At 35.9% G+C, this 18,958-nt stretch overlaps 1 long non-coding RNA gene across 2 annotated transcripts in view; it reads left to right on the top strand.

Moving 5' to 3' along the window:
* The first annotated feature begins 11,885 nt into the window (after window positions 1–11,885).
* Window positions 11,886–18,958, top strand: part of LOC106026887 (uncharacterized) — a 29,537-nt gene continuing 22,464 nt past the window's right edge. For both annotated transcript variants that reach the window (XR_001200483.2, XR_010041949.1), the window contains exon 1: window positions 11,886–12,016. This is a non-coding gene — a long non-coding RNA (uncharacterized LOC106026887). The remainder of the gene's footprint in view (window positions 12,017–18,958) is intronic.

Genomic DNA, 18,958 nt, shown 5'->3' with positions numbered 1-18,958 from the left:
ATTATGTATGATGGTATGAAGAGCTATTTTGAAGAAAATGAGACAGTATGGTAACCATTGCTAATTTCCTATCATCTTTTTTTGAAGTCCTATCATGCTTTTGTTCTTCTGTTTTGATTGGTTCTATCCTGTTGTGTTTTATTTGATTTTATTATGCGTGACGGTATGGATAACTTTTTTGAGGAAAATAAGATATTATAGTAGCCATTGCTCATTTCCTATTATCTGGTTTTGAACTCCAGTGATGCTTTCACTCTTTTGAATGGTTTTATACTATTTTGTTATGTTTGATGTTATTGTATGTGAGGGTATGATCAACTATTTCAAAGAAAACAGGAGACATTATGGTAGCTACTGTCGATGTCCTGTTGTCTTGTTGTGAAGTCCTGTGTTACTTGCTTGTTCTATTCTGATTTGCTTTGTTCTGTTTTCTTTTGTTTTATTCTCTTTAAAATAAAAGAAGAAGAAAGAAAAAATCTCACAAAATGGGAATATAAAGTAAACTCATTTATCCTTATTCTTTAAAAATTTTTAAATAAGTCTATTTTGGAGATCAAAGTAACCTAGGAGAGAATGTGGGATGTGATAAAACTGGATTACAGATATATAAAACAAAAGTAATGGTATTAAAAATGTGCGAAATAACCTTGATGAAGGGGAAAGAATGGTGATCTAAAGAACTTTGTAAATGAAAAGAATTTATAAGACAAAAGCAAAATAAATTGTACATAAACCATGACATCTAGTTGATAAACTAGTTCTTCATAGCTATATGGGTAGTAATTGTACTGTTATGCATATACACTAGCAATGGTTGAATAATGGAGTGCAAGATGGTATGTTGGGAGCTGATCAGACCCCCAAATACCTGTAGAAAGGGCAACAGGGTCTAAAGAAAAACAAAGAGACAAATTTCAGGGGACTAGGGGGACCAGGAAGAGCTGGCCTCTAATAGGCTTTAACTCACTACCTCAGATTTGGCCCCCTTTTTTAGCCAGCAAAGAGCACAGAAGGAGGGAGTAGCATGGGTTTCATGGAACAGCAACTGTAGAGAATGGGTAGAAAAGAAATAAGTTAATGAAGAAACAGATTTTCTCTATTTCCAGATGCCTGTGTTTTGACAACCATCCTCAGCAGATGCTGGCATGCAGCCTTGTGTATACCTCTTTGTTCCTGAGGCAAGATAACACCAGCCTCCAGACTGTGAGACCTGAGCTATATAGTCTAGTACCCAACAGGGTAGAAGTCAGGTTTCTTGCTGCTGGACAGATAGACTACAGATAAGCAAGATGAAGAGCTACTAGTAATCCATGTGGTAATGGATGAGAAGGAAGACAACAGTATGAACCAATATTTAGCTTAGTATAAATACATATGGTCACAATAGAAACAATTGTGAAATGTGTATATTCACAAATTACTCTGTACACACACATTTCCTACATCTGTCAGTGAGTAGAGCTAAGAGGTAATGATGACAACTCACAAAACAAATCTAACACCCACATCTTGTTTTCCAATACCATTTTTCATTAAAAAGGAATCAAGGCTCCTTGGAGAAATGGCTGGTTCTTAGAATGCTGCAGAAAAAAATATGTTTTTGTATATAATATTATATATATTATGTATACTATTCATAAAGTGCCAGAAAATAAAGAAATTCTAAATAATAATAATAAAGAAATAAAGAAGAGCCTGGAGACATAGTTCAGTGATGGCGTGGGCATGGGTTTGGTTTCCAGTACCAGTCCCCTCAGGAAAAAAGCACAAAGAAGAATAAAGCCAAAAAGGACAGAAACCACAGTGAATGAGATGTGGAAAGAACACAGTAGTCAGTTAAAAGGGACCTGAATATCTCAAAACCAAAATTTTAAATAATAAAATGTAGTCTGTGTTTAAAATGATAAATAAATAAATAAATAAATAAATAAATAAATAAATAGTGGAGAATGGGAAAATCTTCTATGAAAAAGAATTCCAAAACAATTGGATAATCACTCTACTCTGAAAGAAATAGAGCTTAAATCTCCACTCTTCAAGTGTGGGCTGCACATAGTGATTTTCTATCAATGAGTAGTATTAAAAAGGAGATGAACAAATCATTTCACATTGGAGAAATCAACAAACACTGGCCCAGACTAGGGTTTGAGTCAAACATCAACCGTAATATGTCATGTTGATAGAATATAATCTTTTCTTTGGTGCGACAAAAATAACATTTTACTTGTTTAATATTCCACTAAAAATGACAAATCCTAATGTTATAATCACAAACCTCAATTGAGAGACATTGTACAAAATACCTGATTAGCACTATACAAAACTGTCAAGGTCATAAAAAGAGAAAGAAAGTCTGAAAAACTGTTATAGCCAAGAATAGCCTAAACTGTCATAAAGACCTTAGATATCATAGTTGGAATTCTTAAGCAAACAAACAAACATCAGGAAAAACCTCAAGATATCAGAAAATTATTTATTTAAAACAGTGTCAATATTTTTCACAACTATAACCATGTAAATATACCAATAGAAGATGCTAATATTTGATAAAAGTAGAAAAATTAATGACAGCTATTACATTAAACATAAAAACTAACATTACTTTTTTGTTTGTTTAATTTGATTAGCTATTAGAACGCAAAATACCTACTAATCACTAGGACTTATTTAAAACAAATGTTCTAAAAGACTGCTTCAAGTTACCCTAGTCTAATTCTTACCCTTGATTTAATTTCTGTTGAATCTCTTATTAAAGTTGGGACTTCCTGGAATTGCATGGGATATATTCAATAGTAGTACCACTCACTTCGATTTACCTAAAGGAAAACTGTGGATGGCAGTGGCTTTTCCATTTAATCAGTAGTTCTTAACACTCTAAACACTCTGTCATTTATCACTCCCTAATGTATAGATCAATGGTCAAGTTGTCCATTTTAATCAGTGAAAACCTGTCAAAATGTAAGAAGTAAATTATAAATTAAATTGACTTCTGTGCTGGTTAGTGTTCTCTAGAGGAACAGAATCAATAGAAAATACATGTATAATTAGGCCAAAGGATTTATTAGATAGGATTACAGAACCAAGGTGGGAGAGCCCATGATGACTGCTTGCCTGCAAGAGAGCCAGAGGATGCAGTAGCTCCTCAGGCCAAGAAGCTGAAAGCCAGAGAACAAGAAGGATCAGGATGCGACACTAGTCTGAGACTGATGGCCTAACTCCCGGGACAGTTATTGGTACGAGTCTGTGTTTGAATGCTGAACAAGCTAGAATCTGGTGTACAAGCAACAGCAGCAGCAAAAGAGGCACCGCTCAAGCAAAATGGAGCCTCCAAAAATTCAGTGGACTTCTTCTCTCTTCCTCTTTCTTTCCAGTCAGACTGTAAGCCCATTGGATGGTCCCCTGCAATCAGGGTAGGTCCTCTTCCCGCAGTGTGTTTGCCTATCTGACAATTGTCTCTGGAAACATCCCAAGGACACATCCAGCACTGTGTGTTATTAAGGAAGACACTTATTAATCCACCAAGTTTCTGTCTCCCTTTCATTGTTCATGAGTCTTCATAGCTAGTCTGAAAGGAGTGTGATATAAACATAACTTAGAATTTTATTCTTGTTCTTCACAGTATTCTAACATACATAATGACATGGCTCTTATGTTAGGCAGATAAAAATACAAATGAAAGAACTAACTTTACTTTTCAGGAGCTGAAAGTATTTAGCAAAACAAGTATTTAGCATCCATTCCTAAAGCCAGTGTGTCTCCCCTACACCAAATGTCTCTCTGCACCCACAAGCCTGAGCCAGCTTCCATCTACCATTTGGTGATATGGTCCATCATTTTATTTAATGCATCCTCGCTTCCTAGATCAGCAACAAAGGTTTGCCTTCTCTCCACATTCTCACCAGCACTTTTATCTGCAGTATTTTTATAGCAGCCACACTTACTGAGGTAAAGTGACATCTCTTTGTGGTTTTGGATTGCATTTCCTGAAAACTAGCGATGTTGAGCAAGTTATTATGATCCTGTTGGCTATTTGTATAGTTTTGTGGAAAATGTCCATTTAGATTTATTGCCCATTTTTAAATTGTATTTTTCCTATCAAGTTTTCAGAGTTGTTTCTATAGTCTGGATATCAAACCCCTGTAGGATGTATAGTTTGTCTTTGCAACCTGATGATTATGGACTTTGCTTTGTAAAAGCTTTTTATTTTGATGTAATGCCATTTGTCTATTTTTGCTTTTTTTCCCCTGTAATTTTAGTGTATTTTCCAAAAAGTACTTGGCCATTTTAATGTCCTGAAGAATTTCTTATTTTTTAGTAGTTTCAAAGCTTCAGATCGTACAGGTAAGACTTTAATCCATTTTAAGTTGATTTTTTGTAACTGTAGGAGATACAGGTTCAGTTTCTTTCTTCTGCATGTGAATATACACTTTTCCTGAAAAGACTGTCCTTTCTCCCATATAAATGTAGCACTTTGATCAACTTTCTCATAAGACAAAGTTGAAATATATATTTCTGGATAGGGACCTTACTTCCACACCTCCGCCTCGTGTTTTTTTGTTCATGTTTACTGCGCTTTGCCTTCCCATCAAATTCCTTCCTTTTCTATTCCTATTATGGCTCACTCTCCTTGCTTGCTCTCTCTCCTCTTTCATTTTGTCTTTCCTGTGTCTTCCACTTTCCTCTTTCTCTACTTCTCCCCTCCAGGTATACCATTTCCCTTCTGCACAGTTTTCTTTGACTTTTTTGCAAAAGCTGTCCACCTGTGCCCCTGGTGAGACTCTATCACTTTCTTCCTTTATTACCCTGCTTTAAAGCAAATCAAAGCACAGTCAATATATTTGCTTTCCTAAAACAGGTATGTTAGTCTACATTTAAATTTGACTTTTAAGTTTTGTTTCCCTACTAAAGTTCAGGTATGCAACGTAATAATGTCTTGTTTACTTTTCTCTCATTGCTGAAACAAAATACTTGATGCCCACGGTGAAGGAAAGAAAGGTTTAGTTAGCTCACAGTTCGTGGAGGTTTCAGTTCATAATCAGCTGGCTTCAAGACGGGGTAGCATGGTATAGAGGCAACATTTCCAGGGCAGAAGGCACCAAAGCCACAAGAGCAAAAAGGAAGAAGAACACTCCTCTTTTCCTCTCTTGTTTGTAAGCAGGCTACTCCCCACTCCCGCGAGGGCAGGAGAGCCATCACAGCATCTTGCGCCCTCCTCTTGCACAGAATCAGGGTGTTTACAAAGGATCCTGGCTCCCTGCTGAGTCTCTAGTTAAATTTCTAAACTTCTCAAGTTGACACAATGTATCAACCATAAGAAATACCAAAGAAATAATGAGTATTTGAAATTTTTCAATCATTTAAATTCTCCTGAATGCATATGAACTTTAGAATGCAATGTTGTGTTTTATATTTGGAGGAAAACCTTCTCCATTCATGAATGAATCTAGACTGAATCTTTCTGAAGTAGCATTTCAGAATTTATAGGTAACAGAAATGAACTTATGCCATTTTATGTTTTATTTACTACCTCATTGATGTGCTTTCGGTATTTTTCTCTGTAACAACAGTATGCAATTATTATATTTATTATTAAAGATATCTTAACAGAGCTTTTAAGATATATAAAACTCAAAAGGTGTAACAAGGGTCTGAGCAGAGACCATTTTAAATTCCTTCTCTTTGCTATGCTTTTACAGCTGCTGCAGATGTGTAGTGACAGGTTGATACTGCCCAATAGGCACAGCTTTATGCTGTAATTCTCAATCATTGATCCACCTGGGTCTTGACGAACAACCTGCAACTCCTTGTGTGATTTACAAGCCTTGTTCCGGGCAAATAGCCACAGCTCCTTCATTCTGAACTCCCACTAACTCTTTCCTTCCATGGCCAGCCTTTGTACACTTAGAACCCTGTAAAGATCTTATAGCCTGTGCAAGAGTTAACTGGTCTGGCCTCTAAAGGCCAGAGTGGTTCATTTCAGGTTTGTTCTAAAATTAACCTGTCCTGTTGAGCTCATACCCATATTTCTTTTTCTTTTTCCTAATAGTAATATCTCCACATAAGGCCACATTGAAAATATTTACTTTCAGCTCTCGCCTTCTTAGAAAGGTATTTCCTATGGGATTATTTGATATTAATTCCACTCTAGTAAAATTGAACTCCATTTTACAAATTAACATATCAGATAACATTCTAATGGATTATTTTCAAATCTGATTGTGATTTCTAAGTTTAAAACTATACGGAAGTTCAGAAAATAAATAAGCCTAAGTGAAACTGAGAGAAACCAATTTTCTTTTTCCAATGGCATATGTATTTAAACGTTGTCAAATGGGGCTCGGTTCAAGAGTGTTTACCCACTACCTTCTCATTTTGGAAGCAAAACAAATTTTTATCTGTTTATCTCATAAAAGGTACAGTAATAAGACACATCCTCACACTGGTGAAGACACATCCCACACAGTGGAAGATTCTATCTCCACCCCGTATTATTTTGTGTGTTCCTTTGTGTGTTCATGTGGCAGGCCCTCTTGCAGACTGCTCTGGTCTGGTGGGAGTTGGTTGTCCATTTCAGAGCCTGAACAGGATTTCTTTAACAATTTGTTAAATTGTTGACAAAATAGCTGATAGTATTCCTCTCTGTTCCCATGGACAATCCCTTCTTATACTGACTCTGGGCCTGGTTGTATGACTGACTTTTATCAGTGGGATAATAGTAAATGTGCTACAAGTAGAAAAAGCATAATTATAAATATATACATTCAAAGAGAATTCTCTCTTAACCCACTTTTTGTTCTATCCTTGTTTCCAATTGAATGGGTTTTACCTATCCACACTACCAAGGGTCATCAGCTTTATTCCCTTTACTGATTCAAATAAATCATGTGAAAATACCTTTACAGACACATTCAGAATAGTGTTTAATCAAGCACACAGGTACTCCAAATCCCAGTCAAACTGGCACATAAAATTATCTATCTCAGTACTTGTACAATGGATTTTTTTCTCCTCTGCCAGACTCCTCATGATCTCAATAGACACATGTTGGTCTACATTACTGATCAGCTTTCCATTGCTGGAACAAAATACTTGACACCTGCAACTTAACACAAGAGAGGTTTAGTTTTGGCTCATGGTTTCAGAGATTTCAGATCATGGGTAGCTAGCTGCAAAGCAGAAACATGGGGAAGGAAAGCTGCTCCACCTCATGATAGTCAGAGAGCAGGGGAAGAGCCCTGGAGAAGAAGGAGTCAGGAACAGACACAGACCCAAGACCCACACGGATACATCCAGAAGTATGCTTTCCTGACTCCTACAGATATGTCAAGTCAATTAGGGTTAGGGTTAAGGTGGCAATCAACTTTCTAAAGGCTGAAAGGTCACATTCAGGGACAGACTGCATAGCTAGCTTTGTCTCTGAGTTCCAGCCCAGTCCAACCAGGCCAGACTGAAAGAAACATAGAGAATAATTGTTGTTTATAGTGTTTAAGCCACTGAGTAGTGGAGATAAGCTTTTTATGCAGCAAAAGAATACTAAATTACTAATTGAACACAGTTTTGAAAAGTGATGTCACACTTAAAAACTGAGGCCATATTATAATCTATGCTTAATAAACCAGAGACAGGAAATTCTACTCTATAACAATTTCTTAAATATACAAAAGTTATAAAATAATTATACAATGATTCTTGGTTAGTACCATGAAAGGATTTATATAAACAGATGCTAAAAATAACATTTAATTTGAAAGTCATAGTTTAATAGGCATACATATAAAATGAATCCCAAGATCAAGCTACAGAAAAATATCAAGTAAATACTAAATATTATGTAAATATTAAAATACTGGAGAATTCTAAAAAGGAACATAATATTTAATTTCAAGCAGCCTGAATATCAAGTAATGGAATTTTATAATGTAACCTTGATGCCATAAAATTCATCATTTAAATATATACATTTCATTCTATATGTCACAGTTGGACAACCATCCTATCTAATACTAGAACATTTTATTCACCTCCAAAAAAGCAATCCTGTACTTGTTAATAGTTAGTAATCCTTCCTTGTTCCCTTTATTGTTCTAAACTAGTAGACACTAATCTACTTTCTGTCTCTGCAGATTTTCCCATTATGAATCTTTTACAGAAACAGAATCATGTAATATGTGCCTTTTTGTGTCTGGATTATTTTACTCAGCATCCTATTTTTTAAGATTTATCTATTTCTGAGTTGATATACAATTAGATTATTTCACTTTTGGTTATTATGAATAATGTTTCTATAAACATTCCTGTCCAACTTTTTGTATGAACATATCCTCTTAATCTTCTTGGAAAATATATGTGTATATATCTCCAAGAAAAAATACATATATGCTACTAAGTAACTCTGTATTCAACTTTTTTAAGAACTGCCAAATATTTCCTACAGTAGCTAGTACTACTGTACTGTTTCATTCATATCAGTATTAGATCAGTTTCAATTTCTCCTTTTCCTCTATAACGCTTATTTTTCTTACCATCGTTGTTTATTATCATAGCCATCCCAGTGATTGCAAAGTTATATCTCATTTTAAATTTTCTTCATGACTAACGGTATTGAACATCTTTTTATGTGCTCATAAGACATTTATCTAACTTCACTAGGAAAATATCTGTTCCAATCCTTTGCTCATGTTTCTAATGGGATATTTGCCTTTATATTGTTGTGTTGCATAAATTCTTCATATACTGTAGACACAAGGGCTTTACCAAATATATCACCTGTGTATCATCTCAGTCTCTTTTTTCACTCTTGGATAATGTTTTTTGAAGGAAATATTTGAATTTTGATAGTGACAAAAGTATTTTCTTATGTTGTTCATGCTTTTGTATATGTCTAAGAACTTTTGCCTAAACTCCAGATTATGAACATTCACTCCTAGGCTTCCTTCTTAGTGTCCCACTATTTTAGCTCAGTTGATCCATATTGAGTTAATACCTGTGTGTGATATAAGAAAGGGACAGACTGTACTTCTTAAAACATAAAACTCCATGTGTCCCAGGATCTTCAGTGGAACATACATTTCTTGTGCCTCACTAAAGTGTTGAGGCACCCTTATCAAAAGTCAATTGATCATAGATAAGTGAGTGCATCTCTGAAATCTCAGTATAACATCATCAATTGTGCCGTCACTTAAACTTGTACCACATCATTTTAATTACTATAACTTTGAACAGACTGAGTCTTCCTTCTATGAAATAGTGAAAAATAGCAGTATTTTAGACTAAAGAATTCCTTGAATTTTTGGATATTTGCATATATACACCATGTTATCTTTGAAATATCTTATCTAGACATAAAACTTATTTAATGTATACTTTATATACAGAGATACAATATTTTTAGTGCACTTGCATTTTGGCTGCAAACCACCATAATGAAGTTAGGAGTGGAATTTCCACTTGCAATGACATACCAGCACTCAAAGAATTTTTCAGATATTGGAGTATTTCAGCTTTGGGGTGGTTACATTATAGAACTTAATTAATAAGTAGTAAATCTAGAGGGAAGCATGAGATATCCAAATTTATTTATTTATGATATTAGCTATTTGTGGTACACTGCATTCTTAAGCGGACTTTAGAGTTAACTTCTATGTGTCTGAAGAAAAAAAAAGGATTGCCATTTGATGGATATTTCATTAAATCTATGTATCAGTTTGGGAAATACAGCAATTTAAATAATACTCAATCTTACAACCCACGGGCATAGTCTGTGTTTCCATTTATTTAGTTCTTTATTTCTCAACAATATTTTCTGGCTTTCAGTGTGCATGTTGAGTACTTTCTTATGTAAACTTAATCTTAAATATTTGTTAATTCTGATGCAATTATAAATGGAATTTCATTTTAGGATTTCACATTGCTATTGTGTAAAAATACAGTTGATTTTGTGTATTGATCTTACATTGCATATTTATACTGAGATTTTTTAATAGCTCTAATACTGTCTGTGTGTAGAATTTTAGTGCTTTCTACACACAAGATAATGTCATTTGTAAAGAGAGGTACTTTTTCCCATCAGATGTTTCTTTTTTTCTTTCTCTATTTCTCAACTAGAAATGTATACAATATTAAATGAAAGTTTTGAGAGTGAAAAACCTTGTCTTGATGATAGAGGGAAAGCACCAAGTGTTTCATTTTGACTATTATATTAAATGTAAGTTTTTGAAGATGTCCTAAATTAAGGTCCAGAAGTCTCTGTCAATCTCTAGTTTGTAGAATGTTTTATTATAAAATGGCATAACACTGTGTCAACTGTCTTGTTTTTTTTTAATTAGGATAATTATATTGGTGTTATCTTTATTTTGCTAATACGGCATACTATACTGATTGGCCTTCATAGATAAAAATGAGTAGATCAACTGCTGCCTGAGTGGGGACAGCCACACCCAAGCCTTTCTCCCAGAGTCAGTGCCATTAGTGGACTGCCATGGGGGAAGAGATCCAAGCCTCATCAGGAAGCAATCTCAGCAGGGAAACCATAACATTTTCATTGTTTGGTTAGGTTGGGTTTTATTCTTTTTTGTTCTGTTTGATTATGTTAAATTTGATGGCAGGAGAAGCTATTTGAAAGATAACAAGACATAATACAGTAGCCATTTCGGATTGATTAGTGGCTTGTTTTGTAGTCTTTCGTTGGATTCACTGTTTTGGCTTTATTGTTTCTATTGTATTTTGTTCTGTCCAATTTTTACTATGTCTGAAAGTACCTGCAGCTATTTTGAAGACAACAGAAGGTATTATGGTAACTATTGCTGGTTTTGTAAGGTTTTGAAGTCCTGTATCATTTATACTGGCTTATTTTTAATTGGTTTTATTCTTTTTTATTTTCCTTGGTTTTATCCTCTTTAAAATAAAATCTAAAAAATGAAAAAAAAGATTGTACTATTAAAATATAAATCTCACTTGGTCAAGTTTTATACTTCTTTTTATGTATTTGGGAATTGGTTTGGTAGCATGTCCTTAAAGATATTGTCTCTATATTTATAAAAGATATTGGTGTATAGTTTTTCTTGTGATGTTTTTGTCTGATTTTGTTATCATAATATTAATTGTCTCAGAATGAATATTTTCTCTCTTTTTTAGGAAGGGTAGAGAAGTCTATGTCTGATTCATTTTAATCACTATTTAAATATTTGGTAGAATTCACCATATATTATTATTTTGGCTTAATAATGCTTCTGAACTAATTCTATAAAGTTTTAATTCTTGTCATGTATGGTCATCAATGTCTTTACTTAGATAGCTTAATGGTCAGCTAATGGTTAGACAGAAATTTCTTTTTCTTTTTCTTTTTCTTTTTCTCTTTCTTTTAAATTTATTTTTTGGATGAGAGAGTACTGGGAATCAAACTCCAGGCATCATGCTTGCCAGGCAAGCACTCACCCTGAGCTATCTTCCCAGCTCTAGACAGAAATTTTGTAAATACCTAGAATCAGTAAACCCACTGGTCTTCATTGAGGGGCTGTGCATGTGTTCAGCACATCTCCAACTGCCTTTGTTTCTAAATCCTGTTTCTATGGGGCTTCAAGTGAGCCAGAGATAGGAGTTTAAGGCCTTCTCCAATCTTCCCAAAGAATGCACACAGCCCTAAGCCTATATGTTACCGCCTAGATTCCCTAGAAAGGATGTTTTCAAAGGCCCTGTGGATTCTTTATTCCTCAGTTTTCTTCTAATAAACCATTTGGTTTACTGTTTTTCTCAACTGTTAGCCACTGCCTCTGGTGTCACGAGGTTAAACACTCGGCTGCAAATATTTTCAGTAAATGCTTACTCTGGAGAAAGTTCTGGCACAGGGCAAGCTTGAGTTGGGTCAAATAAGGACAGGCCTTTTGAACTGGATCTAGAGGAATGTTTCTTCTTTGGAACTAAAGCTCTGGGACTAGTCTGGGATTTCTGGTAATGAGAATGCAGGTTCCTCTTTTTGCCTCCAAGACTGGCTGACCGCGGCCTGGGACAAGAGACTAGGGTAAGTTAAAACACCACGAAGCTGGTGGTTCTTACCAACATTCAGCAGTTTGTCTTGCATAAATGCTTTCTGGATTGCTACTAACTTTTGGCTAATTTCCAGAGTTCTGGAAAATGTATATTCTAATAATATTGTCAGATTTTATTGTTAACAAGAGGGTACAGTTTTGGATGCCATGTTAACTACATACCATTATTTGTAGTAAACTGACTTCATCAAACTGAGCTAATAGAGTAGAATTAGTTTACCAGTATTCATACTAATTTCATGACAATCAAGTTTTACAAATTAACAAATATATTACAATTAAATACAGTAAAACAAATCATGTATTTCAATATTCCACCTATGATCATGACCATAGGTAGTGACATAAGAATAGCTCATATAAATATGTAGAACAATAAACATTCATGTACATGAAAGAACAATAAATTATAAGATATAGCTAATAAATTATACTTGTAATATTAGTTTACCAAAATGAAAGCAAAGCCTATTGATTAGAAACAGGCTACATAAGAACATGAAATACATTTTACATGTAAATTCTCATCAGGAATATTGATAAAAATGAAACTGAAAGACACACATTTTTGTGACTATATTTTCTGACACTAGCAAAAACTGAATCTTGATACCCAAAGAATTAATTCATAATGAAAAATCACAAGAATCTCTAAATTTGAGGATACACTATCCCACAACAAAAACAAACTCAGAAAATATTAGATGTGAAAACAAAGTTGATTTGATAGTTATTGTATTTTTATTGCTGTATTCTGTCATTTGTCAAGTATTTTTATTAACATATTCCATCTTCTCTGAATGAAATGAATAGTTTGCAAAACATACTTTTCACGTTTGTCCTCATAGCAATCAGTGAGGTAGATAAGATAAATAAAACTACTCTGAGAGAAAAAGAATTCTAAACTAAATGGTAAAGTGTGCCTCATAGCGGTGTTGCCTAAGTGCCCCTAAAAATGCAATGTTCAATATTTAAAGGCCCACTTTAATTGGGGGCACATATAAAAGGATACTTATAGAATGATTATGAATAAGTATTAAGAGCACCAATGATTAAGAATTGATGTAAAGGGCAAGTTAGTAGGGTAGAAAGAGCGAGGATCTTCCTACAAAATCATCGCAAATTTCAAGATTATAGTCAGAGACTATCACTGTCCTCTAAATTGTACCACATGCTTTCTAAAGTTAATTAATGTCTCCCCTAAGAATCTGACTGTCTGTGAAGATAGTGGATTAATCCTTAATCTCTGGCTTCCAATTGCAATCATGATAATTACTGCACAAATTACGTTATTATCTTCTGTTGGTTTCACATGGGTTAACCTCATCTTTTCAGTGAGATAATATGCACTTAAAATTCTTAATTTCTGGGTCATCCTCTCCTTCCTCCTCTTCTTTCATCTCTCCTTTTACTCCTGCTTCTTGCATTTCATTCCAGCTCTGCTGAGCAACACTGCCTCAACTCTGCCTTCACTTATTCAGATGGTTTTGCAACCATAAAGGCTTTGTGATTAAATTAAAAAAAGTTTTCAACTCTACACTAGCAGTGTTCCACCCAAGTATAATTTTGAGACTCTTATCTCATTCCTAATTTTAAGAAACACGTTGTCCGTTCTGTTTCATGTTAGTGGAGGTTTGTCTCGCTGTCACCATTCCTCATAATCCAGTCACTGATGTGCAGATTCCCATTCCAGCAGATTCCTACTGACGTCATTCACACATTTCGATCTCTATCTTACTGGGAATTTCTCTAGCATTTAAAATAGTGGGCTACCTCTGTCCTGTAAACTACTCTGTATTTTGGTGTCCTTTACACCATGCCTGCTTAGTTTTTCTTTTCCTTCTTTGGATCATGCTTTTCAGCCTGGTCCTCAGATAATTCTCATGATCCTTTCCTCAAATGCTGTTTTTTCCCCCAGATCTCTTAATGATTCCCCTATTTTCACTGTACATTCTACATGGCTTGGCTACAGTTGCTATCTCTAAATTTACAAAGGCTGAGGAGTGGTCAGCTGAGCCTCCCATGTCCATACCCAGCTACCTTCCAAGTATCTTCATTTGTGTACTTGAATGCAATACATCTAACTGTGAACTCATTATTATTCTCATGGTTTCTGCTCCTTCTCTGCTGATGCCAGAGCAGTAGCAGATGCATACCCAAAATTGTTCTCTTGCCCTTTATCCTTCTTAATAAAAGCTTCATTTTTGTTCAGACTTCCGTACTCTTCTTTGAGATTCCTGACCATTAAACCTGATATGTTATACTTGATTTAAAGCACTTTAAACCCATATTAGACTTCTTGGCCTTGCCTGTATGTGGATTTGCACAGCTATGTGATGTAATTCTGGCCAATGAAATTATTTCAAGTGTGTAGGGATGCTTCTGTGAAAAGATTTCTCACTCTCCATACAAGACACAGGAAGAATGTGTTCCTTTGCCCTGGAAAGCTGTTGGACTTGGAGTCACCCTTGAAACTGTTGCAGGTGTCTCACATTTTCAGCAGTAGCTTGCTTAAGAACAAACCATGTAGAATCAAAAGAACAGTTGCAAGTCGCAGCTGGAGTCTCATTTTATAGGCAGCTCTTACTGTGAAACATGGCTCATGTTAGTGGCCCTCAAATGTATTAAGCTTCAGACTCACCTAATAGACTTTTTAAAGAGAAATTCTTCAACCCTACCCATAGAGATTTTGAATTACTGCCTGAGTAGTAGGACCCAAGATTTGCAACTCTAACCTAGTCCTAGGCAATTCTGGGGCTGCTCAGCTTGGAAATCTACTTTCAAAACCACTGGCTTAAATAATTGACTTAAGATTTCCAATGGCTTCCAGCAAAAAGCATTTTAATGGATATAGAAAACCATGCAGTCCATCATCAAAACCAGAATCACCTAAATTTTTCTTCTTTCCCCTACACATACAATCTATTATTATTATTATTCTACCTTCTAAATATATCTCATATTTATCTTTTTTCTATAGTTCAAGTTTCTAGCTCAAGCTACCCACAATTTTCCTTTGGATTTCTGCAACTGAATTTCTAACTCAGTGTTTTTCCCATAGCAGCTCTCCATATTGCCACAAAAGAAAGCTCTTAAAATTGTGAATTTGATGATTTCTTATTTGCTGAAAAAAATCAAAGGTCTCCACAAGACTGCTGGAAATGAATGCAAACAACATATACGCCTTCAAAGACACTCCTTGCTCACTCACACACTTCGGATTCATCCTTGTCACTCACCATCTTATACCTGCCAGTTGCTCCCTCCAGTGTGTCTCCTCATTTCCTAAGATCCCTGGCTCTTTCCTCCCCTGAGCCTCCTTATACACTATCTCGTCCTCTCCCACCTTTGCTTGACTAGAATGAAACCTTCTGTTTCGGTATCTTCCCTGACCTCCCAGGTATAGATTTGAGATCCTTCCAACCAGCTCTCAGAGCCCTGCTTATTTCCTCTAACATTTATTTTATTGCACTCTAATGACTGGTGTAATTGCATTTTGGGGAACCAGAGATGATATCCACCATGCGAATTCCTCCCAAATGACCACATTGTCCTTATCATCATCATTTTCTACATCACTGCTTGCTTCATCCTGGTTTCATCTTCCTCCTCATTATTTAGCAAGCAGACACTGAGTTTGGGGGCTTACATGAAGCTTTCTGTTTAATATTCTAACTCCCATATTTTCCACGTACAGAAACTGAGGTTCAGAGAGACCGAGTTATTTTCCAAAACAATCCACTGGTACAACACAAGATGTGAACACAGAGTCCAACCACAGAGATCACTGTCTTGTCTCCCTAGTCACAGTACATGGTTTTCTTCTGGAAAACTACCCCTCTCTGCCTACTTACCTCTCCTAAGATTTTATTTGTCAGATTACATCAACTTTAATGTCCCTTTGGCTACATTGATGGTGTAGTGGCCCGTGGAAAAGCTTGTTTGGAGGTTATCAAAAAATTTCCAAGTTGGGTCCCATCTCTAGCTGAGCCAGGCAACCTGTCACCATCACTGGCTGGAGGATAACTGTCCCAGGATCCTGATTTCTCATAATAGGTAGGAAAATACCTGTGCTAGGAAGAGTCCTTTTTTGTAAGTGTAGATTTCAGTAAGTCTCACACAAATCAAGAAAACACCAGGTTTTTAGAGTGAACGTAGTCCTTAATTTTAACAAATTTATAAAGTTCATAGAAAAACAAAAAAATTATTCTGAAATGTAAAAACAAGAAATATTAATGATGGCAAACTATGAATTCCATCCCTAACCCCCACTTAATCTTTGGCCCTTCCTCTCATGGTGCATGTGTCCCCACCCCATCTCCTTAGCCCATGACAGGTTCTACAAATGCTTGAGCACAAGGACTGTTCTCCATCCCTGAATCCTGAGCACCAAGTTCAGCTCTTAACATACAGAGATGCTTTACCAAAAGTGTAAGGATAGTTATGCATACAATAATGCTACAAAGAGAAAAACATGCATTTCCATCAAAGGGTTTTCTTTTAGTAAGATATTTTAAAAAGACATCTAATGAAACAGTTTAAAAATTAGACTTGAATCTCTCGGACCAGATGCTGCCACTAGCATTTCAGAACACAGATAGAAAGACAAGTTGTCTTCTATTCTGTCACCTCCAATTTTTTGAAGCAAGAGATTCATGTAAACTGTCAGCCTGTCCCACATTCCATCCATGTTTCGTTCTGTGCGTGGCCCCTCTTAGCCTCTAGTAGCTCTCCATTGTGCTTTAATCAGTTCTCCTCACTCTAGGACCTCCAGCATTCGGCCTCTCACTTGAGCCCCAAGGCAGGCAGGCGTCTTAACACTATCCAGTGTTTTTAAGTGACAAGGCTCAAGCCCCTTTGTACAATGTGGCAGAGGGAAGAAGCAAGGTGAAGGACAAATCTTGGGGCCTGCCTGCCTTCACTCATTCCTGTTTTCTCTCCAAGCATTGCTGCCCTGGAGATTTAGAGTATAGATACCTGTCAGCCAGCTGGAGCCATTTATTCTGAAGACTGATGAATTCTATGCAGTCAGCACTGTGACATTATCATGAGTAGAAGCGTAGTCTGAGAGTGAAAGTTTCCTGAGTAAAGAACATCCTGAAGATTGTTTGAACTGGGTCACTGAAATTTGTTTTAATGCATAGTGACACAACCCTGTTTGTTCACTGCAAACATAAACAGGGCTAATTTTTCAGGGTGTGCCTGGTTGAACATATTGTATGTGCCCTCCATATAAAAACTCACACCTGGTTAAACTCTGAAATTTATTTTGTGTTAAGTGTTAGTTTTCCCAGAGAAGAGAAATTAAGAAACAAGACACTGAATAGGATTGACAGAAGTCAGATCTTATCCTTTTATGTTGTACATTTTTCTAGGGACATTGTTGAGACAATTAGAAAACTTAAATGAAGTTTAAAGGTTAGTACGCACTGATTTATCATTGTCCTGACTGTGATCATTTATTTGTATTTGTATTGGGTACCTACCATTTGAAATATATTGTGAGGTTCAGGAAAACAGTTTCGAAATTACCTCAGGTTGCTTACAACAAAGCAGGAGACACATTTGCTGAATGTAAAACATAATAAAAATACAATTAACAATTACCAATGGCCAAACAATGGAAAAGAAATTATTCTTCATATTTCTTCACCAATGACATAGATTTTAATACTCTGAAAAGCTTATGAAGGTTTATACCCAACTCACTGTGAGTCAGATATAATTCCATTTATTTCTCTTCTATTAAATTGATAGTGGGAGGAGCAGGAATAACACTATTCTTAGTTTTGGGTTTATTTTAACTTAACTGTTAAAAGATAAATGACTCATTGTGAGAACATTATCTGCAACTAATTCATTTCTAAAACTGCTCATTATATTTCTCAGGATAATTCAAACTAATTTTGAGTAGGGCTGATTTTTAAATGGGGCAACAAGAACTGTCAGCGCTCTTTCCCCATTAAGAAGTAGATTCAGCCTACACCCATTCTAAAAAGCAACAACTGTGAATTCCCTGGTGCTGCAGTCTGAGAACCTTGATGCCTGCCGCGTTCACTGTGGCTCTATCCATTTCCTCGAGTTTATACTTGAGTAGAGGGTGTAACAAGCAGGGGTAAACTCCAAAGTGCATACATACAAAATAAATGCACAAGGGAAATTTAGTCATGAGGAAAAATTAACTTATGAGAGGTGAAGTTTGTTCAGTGAGTAGAGATGGCAGCTTTCTTCACCTCTGAGGACAACCAAACCTACCGTCCAGGTTGGAGTCTGGATTCATGACCATGCATATGAAGACTAAACCCTAAACACCCCTTCCAGCTCTCTTTTCTGCTTCTCAGGGTAATTTTAGGTCTCAGAACACAATAGTTAAATAGAAAAGACTGATGACAATAGGAAAAGGAAGGAGAAAAGAGATCTAAAGACCACGCTCTTCTAACATGGATTGGCCTCTTACTCTCCCCTGATCTTTCCCTTTTGTTCTAGGGGAGCAAAGAAAGCAGGTTTGCTCAAATTGGGCTTATGCTGATCTTTTTCCTAGGTACCTACAGGTCTCAGAATCTAGGTCTAGGTACCTAGAGCATCTCAGAATCCTCTGCACTTAATTTCTTACCCCACTATAGTGCATCAATCTACACTGTGGTTCATCTCAAGGGACCACTGTGTGCTTCCTACCAAGCCACAGATTATGGAGCCCCCAGTACCCAGTGCTTTCCTTCCTGCCCTGGCTCTGTCTGTAGCTGCAGCAAGGGCTAAATGTTGGAACTGGAGAGAAGGAAGATGGGGCAAGCATGCACCTTTCCAGGGTCTTCTGCTATCTCCTAGTAATTCTTAATTCTTGGTTGTCTTTTTTTATTTCCTCTATCCACTTTCACCGAATCAGGAATACTTGTATGACTTTCCAAAATGATGAA

Source organism: Cavia porcellus, unplaced genomic scaffold (genome assembly GCF_034190915.1).
Source record: "Cavia porcellus strain 051 isolate PalLab524CR breed Dunkin Hartley unplaced genomic scaffold, mCavPor4.1 scaffold_22, whole genome shotgun sequence".
Classification (NCBI taxonomy): domain Eukaryota; kingdom Metazoa; phylum Chordata; class Mammalia; order Rodentia; family Caviidae; genus Cavia; species Cavia porcellus.
The sequence above is the reverse complement of the archived record's forward strand: the minus strand, read 5'-3'. Positions and strand labels throughout refer to the sequence as shown.